The 15,742-nt window shown below is 40.9% G+C and overlaps 1 protein-coding gene across 17 annotated transcripts in view; it reads right to left on the bottom strand.

The window, feature by feature from the left end:
• The window catches only part of tbc1d5 (TBC1 domain family, member 5), a 524,363-nt gene extending 509,027 nt beyond the window's left edge, over window positions 1-15,336 (bottom strand). For 10 of the 17 annotated variants that reach the window (XM_087987287.1, XM_087987275.1, XM_087987279.1 and 7 more), the window contains exon 1: window positions 15,222-15,336. The gene's annotated coding sequence lies outside the window, so the exon portion shown is untranslated. Of the gene's footprint in view, window positions 1-15,067; window positions 15,132-15,221 lie in introns of those variants that run through there. The other 7 variants (XM_043690203.2, XM_043690191.2, XM_087987282.1 and 4 more) reach the window with 6 other exon arrangements.
• Window positions 15,337-15,742: the final 406 nt, after the last annotated feature.

Here is a 15,742-nt window from a genome sequence, read left to right on the forward strand (position 1 = left end):
ATATCGAGAGACGAGGAAGTAACAGATTTTATTTCACCAAATGTATAATATCAATGCTGAATCATTCCATTTGGTGCTCCAGCTATTTTCCAATGACTTATAAACCAAGCTGTAACTAGAGTTCCTAAATGTGAAATTTACTTTGTAAAGTCCACATCGTTTTATTTCCTTTATTTTTTGACTCTGGACTGCTTTAACCACTAAGACTGCAAAAGAATGGCTGTAGATTTAAAAGTCCTGTTTCCTGGAGCACACTGCAAATTGCACACAATTTTGCATTTTTCCTGGAAATGATAGATCAAAAACAGACACCAGAGAGCCAAGGTCCTGAATTAAGGATCAACTGGTTGACAACATCATTCTGAAATGAATTGAAAGAAACTGAACATGAAAGAAAACAATTCAAAGTTGTGCTTCATCCAGGCTGGTGCTGTTGAGCTGAGTTTTCCTATTTTCCTTCTTTTTTTCCATCCTTAATATACTTGTGCTATCTGTGTGTGTCTGTCTAAATGTGAGAGGTGAGAATTAAGAATAGGTGGAGTTTAAGCTCGAGATTAATAAATTAATAATTCACATTTCCTAATTGTTATTTGGTAAAGACAATTTGTTCAACAAGAAACTGTTCATAAATACGGAAACCTGTTCTCTCTCAGCCTGATTTCATCAGTCAGGTAAGTTCGGAATTTTGATTAAATCTTTTCACATTTGTAACAATGCCAGGAAACTGCCCTTGTAGTGCTTTCTGTATGCTGGCTAAAAAAAATCTCCTGATACAATGATGACAGAATTTTGTTCCCTTTCTACTTTGCACATCTAAAATTATGTCAGTTAATATTTAGCTATTTGAAATCACTGACTATTACTGCATTATTCGTGGACTTCACTGAAATTTGATTCCCTATTTGATTCTCCCACTCTCTCTGACTGCTGGCCTATAGTATACAGTCTATACTATGGGCTGTTTGACCCTTTTGTGTTTTTTCACTTCTATCCCTTTGTAATGACCTTTGCAAGATATCATCATTTCTCACTGCTCTAATTGATTGCTTGATCAATGTTATGACCACCCCCACCTATTTCATCTGAATACATGATAACTACAAATGTCGAGTGGCTACACCTGCCCATTATCCAGCCAGGTGTCAGTCATAGCTATGATAACATACTTTCATACCGATCTGTGCCTGCCAGTCTTGTTTCTCAGCCTCCTTGCATTAAGATATATTCCACTTAGCTTTGCAAATTTCACTTCTTTCTTATGTAGCCTGTGTTTCCTTTGCCTTCCAGACTTCCTCATTAGCACCTTCACCTCAGGTTCTCTCCACTGTAAACTACTCAGCAGATCATCATTTCCTTGTCTTTCGAACTTAAATCCATTTTTTTTACTAATGAATACAATTACAACATTTAAAAACATTTGAACAGGCACTGGAAGAGGACAGGTGTAGAGAGAAATGGGCCAAACTCAAGTAAACAGGACTATTTCAGTTTAGGAAACCTGGTCAACATGTTGGGCCAAAGGAGTCAAGGTGAGAAAGAGCACTGTTCCCTCTCCATTGTGGGTAAAAACCTGGTCATCAGGTGCGAGGCACTCCCTCTGTTACTACATATGGCTGTGGTCTGGCCCATTCCCTGCAACTGTCGTGTTGCAATCACCCAAGCTATCTTCCATTTCATCTGGAGATCCAAGATGGGCTGTGTCTGCAGGGACTCCATTTACAAATCTCTGGGGGTGCGGTGTAAAAGAGAATATACCCAATGTTGTCCTCATCTTAATGTTCACCTTTGTGTGCAACTTCATCAAGCTGTGTGTAAACACCAAATGCCACCATGTACGAAGGTTCTACCTGTCCCTAGTGTCGCTAAGGATGGGACTGGCTTCTCTGCCACAAAACACTCCAAGTAGTTGAACTATTCTGCATCACCTGTTCTTTGTGGAGATGTTTGCAAAGGAAAACACCTTTGGCCCCAAGTTCACAAGACCAGAAGTGGTCAGCACGTAACGTCCTCGAAAGCCTTCAGGAAAAGGAGGGGGTGGATCCGGTCACACGATTCCTTGAGCAGACCGTCAAAGTCATTTGGCAGAATGCCACAACGCCAGAACTTTCTAACAGGTACCATGACGTCGCTTGACTGATGGTTAGAAAGGCACTACCCGAGAGATATTTCATGTATGCCTGGTCAGTCAGTGCCACCACACACCGCCCTTGAAGTAGCTGCAAGAAGTGAGTTGAAACTATCATACGTCTCCTTCTGGAATGTGCCTTTGCAAAAGAAGTCTGGAGAAAAATAGTGGTTTTTGTAGAGATTCGCCCTGAGCAGCTCCGTAATGCCAGACTGTGTGCTGTACAGTCTGTTCCCCAGGATGCACTCTGTGACAAACATCGACTGTGCCTGGAGGGCCACCAATTTGGTGAAACATGTTCTTTCGTCTACCCTAAGCTTGTTGGTCACTTAGAACAAGGAGTTGACCCTGACAGTATGTTACAAACTGGCACATTGCAAGGTCCTGGACTACATGTTGAGGGACACACTAAAGCTTGGGGCAGCTATTGCCAGTGCAGTGGGAAAGACCACTGTCTGAGGTCTTTCTGAAATTAAATAGATGTCTGTTCAGTTATCTCACCCCTCCCCCCATTTCAAATGCATGTAAATATAGTCTTGAATGTGTAAGAGATGCTTTTTGGTTTGTTTGGATAGAGTCAAACTCAAATATTTGTTTTTTTTTCTTGATTTACAACTGTATAGAACTAAACTGCATTGTGAATATGAACAGAGATAAACACATTTTATGAATAAAGTATATTTTTTGAAATAAAGTATTTGTTTCAGCACTGCCTTTCAGTCTGGCTTTTCAACTTCCAACCTAACTCCCTAAAGTCTGCTTGCAGGTCCTCATTTATCTTTCTTCCCATGTCATTGGCCCAACATACATTATGATATCTGGCTGTTAAATTCTCCCTTCTGAACACCCTGCAATTGTTTTTGTGTCATCCTTAACTCTGGCATCTGTCTGTGTTTGTCAGTCTTATTCCTCAGTCTCCAGACTGGGCTGAAGGGTGTCCTCTGAACTGCATGAGTCTAGGTATGTCTGTTTGAAATGGTTTACCCCAAATCTTGAGACTGTGACCCCCCACCCCCCCCAATGCACTCCTCCATAGAAATATAGAGACCATAACACTGCTAGATTCAGGATATTATGGAAAGGGATAGGAATGGCCAGGAATAAAAGTTCTAAACTAGGGAAAGGTTAATTTAACTAAGGTTAATTTAATTAATATTATTTGGCCCAAGTGGACTGGGTGCAGCTTCTTGCAGATAAAATTATCAGAGGAATAGGAGGCATTCAAGAGAGGAGATAGTGACAGTGACAGCGACAGCAGAGGTCAAATATGTTCCATAAAAACAGAGGATGGGACTCAAATACTCAATGTTAAGGAACATAAAGTTAGGATGAGAAAAAACAAGATGCTATTACACATGCTGAAGGCTCCTGGAGGAATATACCAAATACAGGGTGAACTTAAAAAAGAAAATTAGGAACACTAAGAGAACAGTATTGATGAATAGAACAAAGGAAATCCTAAAGAGTTTATTTTTAAACTGTAAAGACCAAATACTTTATTTTCATTTAATTTTGGATTGTGGACCAAAATAGAAAAAGGGTACTATTTTAAATAAAGAAAACGATGGAAAGAGATGTTTCAGCATTAAAACAAGTTACTAGAACTCACAGGAGTTCTATTCACACAGTTGTCTTGTTCAAGCAATGGAGAGGGACGCTGGACTCTTTGGCACAGTACAGTGTATGCGGGACAGTTTTGTCTAGAGACAGCCTATTGATTGGCTTCTCAATCAGGATCAGTTGTGGGGGCTAGGAGTAATCAGCATAATAACTGATTGGCTATCCTCACATTAAGGAGGAGTTTATGTTGAAGTTCCTGGTTTCTTCTTTATTGTGGTTATTTGTTTTCTGGCTTTTCTTTTCTGCTTATTTGAAGCTGTGCTTAGCTGCACAGGCAGCTACTACTATCACTGCTGCTGCTGTTACAAGCTTGGGCCTGCTCCTACTAATGGAGCCTGGACCTTGCCTGCACTGCTGCTGCTGCCTGGGCCTACCTACACCTGGGACCTGCTCTGACTACTGCTGCCAGAGCCCCACCCGCACCCAGGTCTGCTTCCATTGTTGTTGCATTGGGCCCTTCTCCACTGCCACTGCCAGGGCCCCACCTGCACCCAGGCCTACAAAAAAAAAGAAAAAGAAAACTGATTGGCTGCTCGGCAGGTGGACAACCTGTGTGTGAACAACACAGTGCTAGAAAGCCTCTAGACACCTAAAAAGACAACATCCTCTCTCTCTTTGCAGAGGAGTAGCAAAGAATAAAGATAGCTAGCTATTTCTACCCACTATTTGCCTAATTGAGTGAGACACAATAATTAGCATTGAATCTATCCAGGGTCTGCATTCGATAGCAGAAAGGACTTGGAAAGATGACAACTGGAAATCAGAAAAACTGAGCAGAAGTAGGACATCTCAATGAATCCTGTGTACTGATGCCAGTGACTTACGTTTACCTAATTTTTCCTCTTCCCCACTTGCCCACCATATCTTTCTTTTTTGTTTGACTATTTTTGTCTACATATGCATAGGAATTTAAGGGTAGAAATTAAGTTAGTTATAATTTTATACCTCACTATTTATCTGTGGTCAGACTAACATTTTGTAATAAAAAGCAATTTCTTGTTAAGTACAAAAACCCAATCGGTATTTTTCAGCAAGTCTAGAACTCTCTGCCTGAAAGGGTGGTTAAGTCCAACACTTTAATATTTAAGCAGGATTTAGATATTAATTTGCACTCTCAGTCCCCACAGTAATAGGCTAGAAGCATATGTCAGGTATAGACTGCAGAAATTGATTGATTCTCGAGAAGAGTATAAAAGCATATAGAGTCACAGAGATGTACAGAATAGAAACAGTCCTTCAGTCCACTCATCCATGCCGACCAGATATCCTAAATTTATCTGGTCCCATTTGCCAGCATTACGCCCATATCGCTCTAAACCCTTCCTATTCATATACCCTTCCAGGTGCCTTTTAAATGTTGTAACTATACCAGATCCACCACTTCCTCTGGCAGCTCAATCCATACATGCACCACCCTCTGCGTGAAAAAAGTTTCCCCTTTTAAATATGCTCCTCGCCGAAACCTACACCCTCTAGTTCTGAACTCGCTGACTTAGGGGAAAAGACTTTGTCTATTTACCTTAACCATGCCTTCATAATTTCACAAACCTCTATAAGATCACCCCTCAGCCTCTGACACTCAAGGAAAAACAGCCCCAGCTTATTCAGCCTCTCCCTATAGCTCAAACCCTCCAGCTCTGGCAACATCCTTGTTAATCTTTTCCAAATGTTTCCAAATTTCATAACAACTGATTAGCAAGATTGGATCTCATGGAATACAGGGTGAACTAACCATTTGGATACAGAAATGGCTCAACTGTAGAAGACAGAGGGTGGTGGTGGAGGGTTCTTTTTCAGACTGGAGGCCTGTGACCAGTGGAGTGCCACAAGGATCGGTGATCGGTCCTCTAATTTTTGTCATTTACATAAATGATTTAGATGAGGGCATAAGAGGTACAGATAGTACGTTTGCAGATGACACCAAAATTGGAGGTGTAGTGGACAGCAAAGAGGGTTACTTCAGATTACAACAGCATCTGGACCAGGGCTGAGAAGTGGCAGATGGAATTTAATTCAGATAAATGTGAGGTGCTGCATTTTGGGAAAGCAAATCTTAGCAGGACTTCTACACTTAATGGTAAGGTGCTTGGGAGTGTTGTTGAACAAAGAGACCTTGGAGTGCAGATTCATAGCTCCTTGAAAGTGGAGTTGCAGGTAGATAGGATAGTGAAGGCGGAATTTGGTATGCCTTCCTTTATTGGTCAGAGTATTGAGTACAGGAGTTGGGAGGTCATGTTGTGGCTGTACAGGACATTGGTTAGTCTACTGTTGGAATATTGCATGCAATTCTGGTCTCCTTCCTATCGGGAAGATGTTGTGAAACGTGAAGGGGTTCAGAAAAGATTTACAAGGATGTTGCCAGGGTTGGAGGATTTGAGCTATAGGGAGAGGCTGAACAAGCTGGGGCTGTTTCCCCTGGAGTGTCAGAGGCTGAGGGGTGACCTTATAGAGGCTTACAAAATTATGAGGGGCATGGATAGGGTAAATAGGCAAAGTCTTTTCCTTGGGGTCAGGGAATCCAGAACTAGATGGCATAGGTTTAGGGTGAGACGGGAAAGATATAAAAGAGACCTAAGGGGCAACTTTTTCCCACAGAGTGTGGTAGGTGTATGGAATGGGCTGCCAGAGGAAGTGGTGGAAACTGTTACAATTGCAACATTTAAGAGGCATTTGGATGGGTATATGAATAGGAAGGGTTGGAGAGATATGGGCTGGGTGCTGGCAGGTGGGACTAGATTGGGTTGGGATATCTGGTTGGCATGGACAGGTTGGACCGAAGGGTCTGCTTCCATGCTGTACATCTCTATGACTCTATAACAGCTTTCCTACCGGAATGAGTCCAGAATTACACGCAATATTCCAAAAGTGGCCTAACCAATGTCCTGTATAGCCACAACATGATCTCCCAACTCCTGTACAAAATAATACTAAATTGACCAATAAAAGAAAGCATACAAGACACCGTTTTCACAACCCTATCTACCTGCAGCTCCACTTTCAAGGAACTATGAACCTGCACTCCAAGGTCCCTTTGTTCAGCAACACTCCCCAGGACCTTACTCTTAAGTGTATAAATCCTGCTAAGATTTGCCTTTCCAAAATGCAGCACATCACATTTATCTAAATTGAACTCCATCTGCCACTCTTCGGCCCATTGGCCCATCTGATGAAGATACCATTGTATTCTGAGGTAACCTTCTTTGCTGTCCACCACATCTCCAACTTTGGCGTCATCAGCAAACTTACTAACTATAACACCTATGTTCATATCCAAATCAATTATATAAATGACCAAAAGCAATGGACCCAACATCAATGTTGTGGCACACCACTGGTCACAGGCTTCTAGTCTGAAAAGCAACCCTCCACCAACACCCTGTCTTCTCCCTTCAAGCCACTTCAGTATCCAAATGGCTAGTTCACCCTATATTCCATGTGATCTAACTTTGCTAAACAGTGTACCAGGTGTACTGTCGAAAGCCTTACTGAAGTCAATATAAATTATGTCATAGGAGTATACTTAAGAGGGAAATCAGCAGGGCAAAAAGAGGACGTGAGATAGATTTGGCAAATAGGGTTAAAGAGAATCAAAGGAATTCTACACATACATTAAGGACAAAAGGGTAACTTGGGAGAGGATAAGGCCTCTTAATGATCAGTAATGCCACTCATGTGTGGACTGTAGAAGACAGGGTAAGATACTAAACAAGTATTTCTCATCGCACTTGTACGTGTACATAGTACTGTGGAGAAGGATATGGAAGATAGAGAATGTGGGTAAATAAATAGCGACATCTTGAAAAATGTCCATATTACAACAGAGTTGGCGGCGCTGAACATCTTAAAATTCTTGAAGTTGGATAAATCCCCAGGATCTGACCAGATGTACCCTAGAACTCTGTGGGAAGCTAAGGAAGAGACTGCTGAGCTCCTTGCTGAGACATTTGTATCATTGATAGCCACAGGCAAGGTGTCGGAAAACTAAAAGTTGGATAATATGGTGCCACTATTTAAGAAAGGTGGTAAGGAAAAGCCAGGAAACTATAGACCGGTAAGCCTGACATCAGTGGTGGGCAAGTTGTCAGAGGGAATCCTGACGGACAGGATGTATGCATATTTGGAAAGACAAGGATTAATTAGGGATAGTCAATGTGGTTTTTTGTGTGGCAAATTGTGTCTCAATAACTTGAATTTTTTTGAAGGAGTACAAAGAGGATTGAGGAGGAAGACTAGTGTGTTTTGAGAAAATTTGTAGCTCAGGTTGAGGTTCTGGATCTAAGTTGGCTCGATAAGCTGAAAGGTTTGTTTTCCGACGTTTCGTCACCTTACCAGGTAACGTCAGTGAGCATCCAGTGAAACACTAGTGTTATGACCCGCTTTCTATTTATGTGTTTAGGTTTCCTTGGGCTGGTGGTGTAACTTCCCTGATGTCATTTCCTATTCTTTTTCCTCAGAGGATGGTAAATGAGGTCCAAGTTGATGTGTTTGTTGAGAGTGCTCTTGTTGAATTGCCATGCTTCTAGGATTTCTCTTGCATGTCTCTGTTTGGCTTGTCCTAGGATGGATGTGTTGTCCCAAAGTGGTGTCCTGCCTCATCTGTATGTAAGGATACGAATGAGAGTGGGTCATGTCCTTTTGTGGCTAGTTGATGTTCATGCCTGTTTGTCCACTGTAGTGTTTGTTACAGTCCTTGCAAGGTATGTTGTAAATGCCATTTGTTATGCTTGTTGTCTGTATAGGTTCTTTTAAGTTCATTAGCTGTTAACGTGTTGGTGGGTTTGTGGGTTACCAGGATGCCAAGAGATCTGAGTAGTCTGGCAGTCTTTTCTGAGATGTCTTTGATGTAGGGGAGAGTGCCAGGGTTTCTGGACTCATTTTGTCTGCTTGTTTGGGTTTGTTCCTGAGAAATCAGCAAACTGTGTTCATTGGGTACTCATTCTTTTTGGATATGCTGTATTGGTGATTTTCCTCTGTTCTACATAGTTCCTCTGTGCTGCAGTGTGTGGTGGCTCGTTGAAATAATGTTCTAATGCAGCTTCATTTGTGGGTGTTTGGATGATTTCTTCTGTAGGTCAGTATTTGGTCCTTAAGTGTTGCTTACGCCGATCTAAAGTTCCCAATTGGCTGCTCGCTCTGCTGTGACATCTAGGAATGGCAGTTTGTTAGTGTTTTCCACCTCTTGTGAATTTTATGCCAGTAAGGGTATTATCGATGGTTTTGAAGGTTTCCTCTAATTTATTTTGTTCAATGATGACAAAGCTGTCATCCACATAGTGGACCCAAAGTTTGGGTTGGATGGTTGTCAGAGCTGTTTGTTCAAGTCTCTGCATTACTGCCTCTGCTAAAAACTCTGATATCAGAGATCCCATGGGTGTTCCGTTGGTTAGTCTGTAGGTTTTGTTATTGAAAGTAGAGTGTGTGGTAAGGCATAGGTCAACTAGCTTGATGATGTTCTCCCTGCTAATGATGTTGGTGGTGTTTTGTAATGTGCCTTTGGTTCTTCTAATAACGTAGTCAGTATTTCTTTGGCAAGGTTGATGTTGATGGATGTGTACAGGGCTGTTACGTCAAAGGAGACCATTATTTCATTCTCTTCTATCTTTGTGTCTTTGATGGTGTTCAGGAATTCTTGGGTGGAGTGAATGAAGTGTTTTAATCTTTGGTATAGTTCCTTGGCTAATCTATATTTTGGTGTTCCAGGTAGCAAGACTATGGGTCTGAGTGAGGCTCCTAGTTTGTGAATTTTGGGTAATCTGTAAAGCGTGGTATGTTGGATCTGTCTGGTTTCATTTTTGAAAGTCTGTCTTGGTTAATTCTCCAGATTCCTGAAGTGTTTTGAGGATGGCTGTAATTCAGTTCTCTAGTTGTGGGGTCAGCTATAATCGCCACCTATTGGTAAGTATCAGTATTTGCAAACACTTTCTCAAAGTAGTCTGTTCAGTTTTAAAAGACTGTCAAGCTTCCATTGTCTGCAGGTAGGATACCAATGTTTTTAATCATGTTGAGTCCTTCTTGTGTATTGAGTGCGTTTCCTACCTTTTTCCTGCTTAAAGTTGGTCCGACTGTCTGCTGGTTTTCTTCTGTGATTTCATTGCCTTTCAGTGTTGTTTCTAATGCTGTTAAGAAATCTTTCTTGTCTGCATCCCAGAAATTGTAATTTAATCCTCTTACTAAGACAGCTTTTTAAGTGTCTGTTAAGGGTCAGTCAGATAAGTTTTTTTATCCGTGCTTCTAGGTTGTCTGTATTGTTATTTTGTGCGAGTTTATTGAGATTTTTCTGCAGGTCTAGTTTCTTTCATTTTCTGTGATTGTCGCTGTCTAATGTATACAGTTTGTTCTACTGTGTCTGTCCATTCATGGTCTGTTGTGTTCTTGAGTAAAGCTTCTTAGCGTCAAATTTCCCAGTTATATTTAGGAACAAGCCAAACAGAGCCACACACAAGAATTCCTAGAAGCATGGCATTGCAACCAGAACTCGATCAACAAACACATTGACTTGGATCCCATTACCATCCTCTGAGAAAAATTAGAGGAAATGATATCACTACAAGAAATGACACCACGAATCCAAGGAAACTTCAACACACAAATAGAAAGCAGGTCATAACACTAGTGCTTCACTGGAGGCTCACTGATCATGTTACCTAGTATGATGACAAAACGTCTGAAAACTAATCTTCTAGCTCAGCAAGCCAACTTACATCCAGAGCTTCAGTAAGTTCGACAACGTCCTTCATGGCAGAGTGGTTAGTAAGATTGGATTACATGGAACACAGGGAGAACCAGACATTTGGATATAAAACTGACTTGAAGGTTAAAGACAGAGCAGGATGATGGAGTGTTGCTTTTCAGACTGGAAGCCTGTGATCCACAAGGATCGGTGCTGGGTCCACTGCTTTGTTATTTATTTATGATTTGGATGTGAAATAGAAAGTATAGTTATTAAGTTTGCAGATGACACCAAAATTGGAGGTGTAGTGGACAGTGAAAAAGATTACCTTGGAGTACAACAGGATCTTGATCAGATGGATCAGTGGGCTGAGAAATGGCAGATGATGTTTAATTCAGATAAATGTGAGGCGCTGGGTTTTAGAAAGACAAATCAAGGCAGGACTTATACACTTAAGGGTTAGGTTCTGGGGAATGTTGCTGAACAAAGAGACTTTGGAGTGCAGGTTAATACTTCCTTCAAAGTGGAGTCGCAGGTAGATAGGATAGTGGAGAAGGCATTTGGTATGCCTGCCTTTATTGGTCAGAGCATTGAGTACCGGAGTTGGGAGGTCATGTTGCGGCCATACAGGACATTGTCAAAAAGCGTGCTGTTGGAAAAGCACAGTAAGTCAGGCAACATCCGAGAGATGGAGAGTCAATGTTTTGGGCATAAGCCCTTAATTAGAAATGTCCAGGACATTGGTTAGGCCACTTTTGGAATACTGCGCCCAATCCTAGCTTCCCTGCTACAGGAAAGATGCTGTGAAACTTGAAAGGGTTCAGAAAAAAATTTACAAGAATGTTGCCAGGGTTGGAGGGTTTGAGCTATAGGGAGAGGCTGAATTGACTAAAGATATGTTTCCTGAAGCATTGGAGGCTGAAGGGTGATCTTATAGAAGTCTATAAAATCATGAGCAGCATGGATAGGGTAAATAGACAAAGTCCAGAACTAGAGGGCATAGGTTTAAGTTGAGAGAGGACAGATTTAATAGGGACCCAAGGGGAAACTCTTTCACACAGAGAATGCTGAATGTATGGATTGAGCTGCCACAGGAAGTGGAGGAGGCTGGTACAATTGCAACATTTAAAAGGCACCTGGATGGGTATATGAATAGGAAGAGTTTGGAGGGATATGTGCAAAATGCTAGCAAATGGGACTAGATTTATTTAGGATATCTGGATGGCATGGACGTGTTGGATGAAGGGTGTGTTTCCGTGCTGTGCATCTCTATGACTCTAAGAGTTAGAAAATGTCATTAGTGTGGTCAGGTCTTTGTTGACTGGCATGGGCATGATGAGCTGAAAGGCATTTTACAACAGAAAAGGAAATTCTGGGAATGTTACTCAATGTTAAATATTTCGATGTTTATGTCCATCATGACCATAGGACCACCTAGTAACTACTGGTCACAATTCCTTGGCCTTTGTAGGAAAGATCATAAGTCAGAATGCTGACTTATTTTTGATGGAGTTTGCTAATTGAGCTTATAATAAAGATTTGTGCATATTGCTAAACTTAATGATATATTACAAATGCACTATGATGTGGATATTGTTGAGGCTAAGTTTTGTATAACAATTGAATGAAGGTGAATGAATGCAAGTCTTTTTTATGTTTCGGGTTTTCATATCTACGTTATAATGAACATTTGGAAATTGTGTCTTTTCTCCTGGGGCACAGGCATGTTGGGAACACATATTTATCTTCACGGACTATGAAAAATCTGGAAGCTATCGAATGGTTTGGACATTTTCAGAACTGTAAAAGATTTACCATGTGGTTTTTCCCAACAAAATGAAGTAAATCATTTAATCTGTGCTATAGGCCACTTGCTGTTTTTAGAAAAACAAAAGTGACTTTCAAGAAATCAGGCTAAGCTTTAAAGGAGACGTGACTCTTGTGGTGCAGTGGTAGCATCCCTATCTTTGAACCAGGTAGCCCATATTCCAAAGGTGTGCAGTAACTGCTGTCAATAGGTTGATTAGAAAATTTTTTTCCTCCCAAGGAGATGAAATGAAATTATTGGCTCTTCATTACTGTAAAATCTGGTTTTCCAATGGCTACAGGGCCTCTATGCTACTAGTTGCCTAACAACTTCTACTGGACTTAAGTCTATAAAACAAAAACCTAAGTAGTCAATAAGGAAGATGCCTCAGAAGCTGCAGGTCTCTCATTTTTCTCAGAAGTTCCTGGGAATCTAATACGTTTTTCAATTGCTAGTATCTTTGACACATTTCTGAATGTCTCCTATCAGTCTACAACTGCACCAATTCAATTTCATCAACAGGAAACCCATCATCATATTCTATCCTTTGATTTCCAATGTTTGCCAAACATAAGTTTTGTTTATAATAAACTCATTACTTCCATTAAAAGCTTGACTGCTGGTCCACGTTAATTTCAATTATACAAAATACAAAAGGAAGCTAAACAAGCTAGATAAATTCACAGATCACTGACCACACTGCAAACATATGTGGTGGGCGTGACCATTATTTATATCATACAAATTACACTAATCATTAACATATATCTCAACTACAAATCCATCACTTAAACTCAACATTCCAATTACTTGGCCGGTTCAAACAACTATTCGGACTTTGTTAAAGTGAAATAACTTGTGGTTAAGTCGTTCCAGCCAATCCCATTTCTTTTAGAACTGTTGTGATTCCTTATTACACCCGAATTTTAAAAAAGTCACTTTCTGTTACAGCCCACTGAAACATAAGGCTGTACTTGCGTGCTATAGTGGTGAAACATCCCAGAAGTGAAACTAACCAAATCAGTGTATATTAGCTCTATTGGCTCTTCAAACCTTAGTAAAATGAAAAGCAAGAGCAAGAGATGTTTTGCATAAATACAATGTAAAAATACATATGTAGACAAGTTATTTCCAACGAGATTCAGTGCATCTGACTTTTCAACTAAGTTCAAGCCTGCATTTAAACAAAAATGCAAATGACTTCAACATAAATGTTTTGTAAATTTCTTGTGAGCATCATTATACTTAACTGCTTTATTTCAGAGTGGTTGGAAGCAGGAGAGAAGGAGAAAGACAAAGTTTTATGCAATGTAGAAATTATTTTATTCATTTTGCCTGCTATTTGCGATGGCCAATCAAATTCACACAATACAAGAAAACTGTAAATCAAATTCATTTTTGAAAGTTATCTTCTCTCACTACCTTTCTGGCAATCTTCCACTCAATTCACTATGTGAAAACAACTCCCTTTTTTTGTCAACTATCTCAAATCTATATGCTTTAGTTCCAAATCTTCCACGCAGACTAACTAAGGATAAATTGTTTTCACTATCAGAATTCACCCTAACTTCTGTACATCACCATTATATTTCCCATTGACTGTGTTCTAAGGAAAACAATGTCAATGTTTTTAGTTTCTTCACTTAACTGAAGTCCTTCACCATGGTATGATTCTCCTCTGCGTATTCCCAAAGCTTTGACATTTTGAGTACATGATTTAATTTACAATGCAAATGTTGAAAACTGATGGAATTTTTCAAACACAAAATTGAGAAAATGTGCCTGTATGTACAATATGAAGAAATCCATTAGTGTTACTTAAAGTTCCATTTATGAAGGAATTGCGCAGAATATAAATAGGAGAAAGTGAGGACTGCAGCTGCTAGAGTCAGAATCAAAAAGTGCTGTGATGGAAAAACACAGCAGGTCAGACAGCATCAGAGGAGCAGGAGAGTCGACATTTTGGGCATAAGCCCTTCATCATGAATGCTGAACATAAATAGTCATTCAGTATCACAGAATACTGAAACATCACTTGGACTTACTGATACATCACGATATGTCAAAACTTGTTTTAAAAACCTAGTTGGTTAACTTTTACACCTACAAAGTACAATGCAATTGCATTGACTGCAGTTACAATACAAGCGTACACAATGTCAAAATTGAACTTCTATACAGTATCCCATTAAACTGGTTATGTTACAGGACACAACTAGATTATGATAATGCAACACAACCTCCCTGAGGACGCAGGGACAAAACAGAAATGTTTCATAACGGATATAGGGAGTACTGTCAAATACTGCAGCTTAATTTCTACAATGCACATTAAGCTAAATCCATAATATAAACAGTGAAGTTTTAAACTGTTTACTTTTAAAGCTAACTCCATTGATTAAACAAAAATCACTTCTTCATATGTGTACCCATATCTCCTTAGATCTAATGATAAAAATGAACTAGCATTTGAGTTAAGGCTTCGACACAAAATTTCACTTGAATGTTTTGCATTAATTTTGGGCATGTTAATTTCAAGTAGTAGAAACATACATTTGCTTTAAAAATGTAACTGGGTTTATAGTATGATTAATTTTAACCCTGTTCAAAAACAACCCTCCATTCGCAAGAGGGACTGACGCCAGGCAGAAAAATGGAAAGGGGGTCGCCGAAGTGTTTGGGGGAAATGGGGAGAGGGTTAATTTTATTTTCTTCCAGTTTGTTGAAATTCCACCGCCTCTACCGCGGCACGTCAGTGGCATTTTCATCACATCAAGGTTTCACAATTTACGGGGAAGCAAATGTACAGTGTTAGAACCAAGAATGATTTATCTTCAGAGCTCACCTCCGGCTCTACTCGACCTCAGTAAAAGCCTTTAAGTCTAGGCCTGACAATATGTCATGGGGCGTTCAGCAGTCTTGCAATGTTTAAGCGGACGACCCCCTTCCCCCGCCGGGACCCAAGCCCTCTGAGGAAGTGGGCTATGCTGTTTGTTTACCTGGTCCGCCGCACGGACTCCGCCTCCTTCAACCCCGTCCCAGTGACAAGAGATTGTAAACCCGCGCCACCGCAGCCACCACCAGCCAGACGACCGGCACGGCGCCTGCGCAAAACCACGCCGCCACCAGCCAGACGACCGGCATGGCGCCTGCGCAAAACCACGCCGCCACCAGCCAGACGACCGGCACCACCAGAAGCCAGACTACTGGTACAACGCCTGCGCAAACTCGCGCCACCAACAGCCGTAAAACTGCTCAGCGCCTGCGCAGATCCGCACCACCCTGGCAGCTCAGGCAGCACTGCGCCTGTGCACTTCCGCCGGCCAACCAGCACGTGAGTGCGCATCAACGTGCGGTTCACCGTCAGCCAAATAGCGGGGCGTCAGTGCAGCCTCTAGCAGAGACAATGTGTCTGTCATTGAGCGTGCAACACCAGAAAAATGATCCTCACCTTACATTTGCACCAAAAGTAAATACATGCAACCTACGATGTGAAGCTAGTGAAAGATGGCTTGGATAC

This window comes from Chiloscyllium plagiosum, unplaced genomic scaffold (genome assembly GCF_037043375.1).
Source record: "Chiloscyllium plagiosum isolate Xiang-an unplaced genomic scaffold, Cpla_swu_hap1 HiC_scaffold_5, whole genome shotgun sequence".
Taxonomy (NCBI): Eukaryota; Metazoa; Chordata; class Chondrichthyes; order Orectolobiformes; family Hemiscylliidae; genus Chiloscyllium; species Chiloscyllium plagiosum.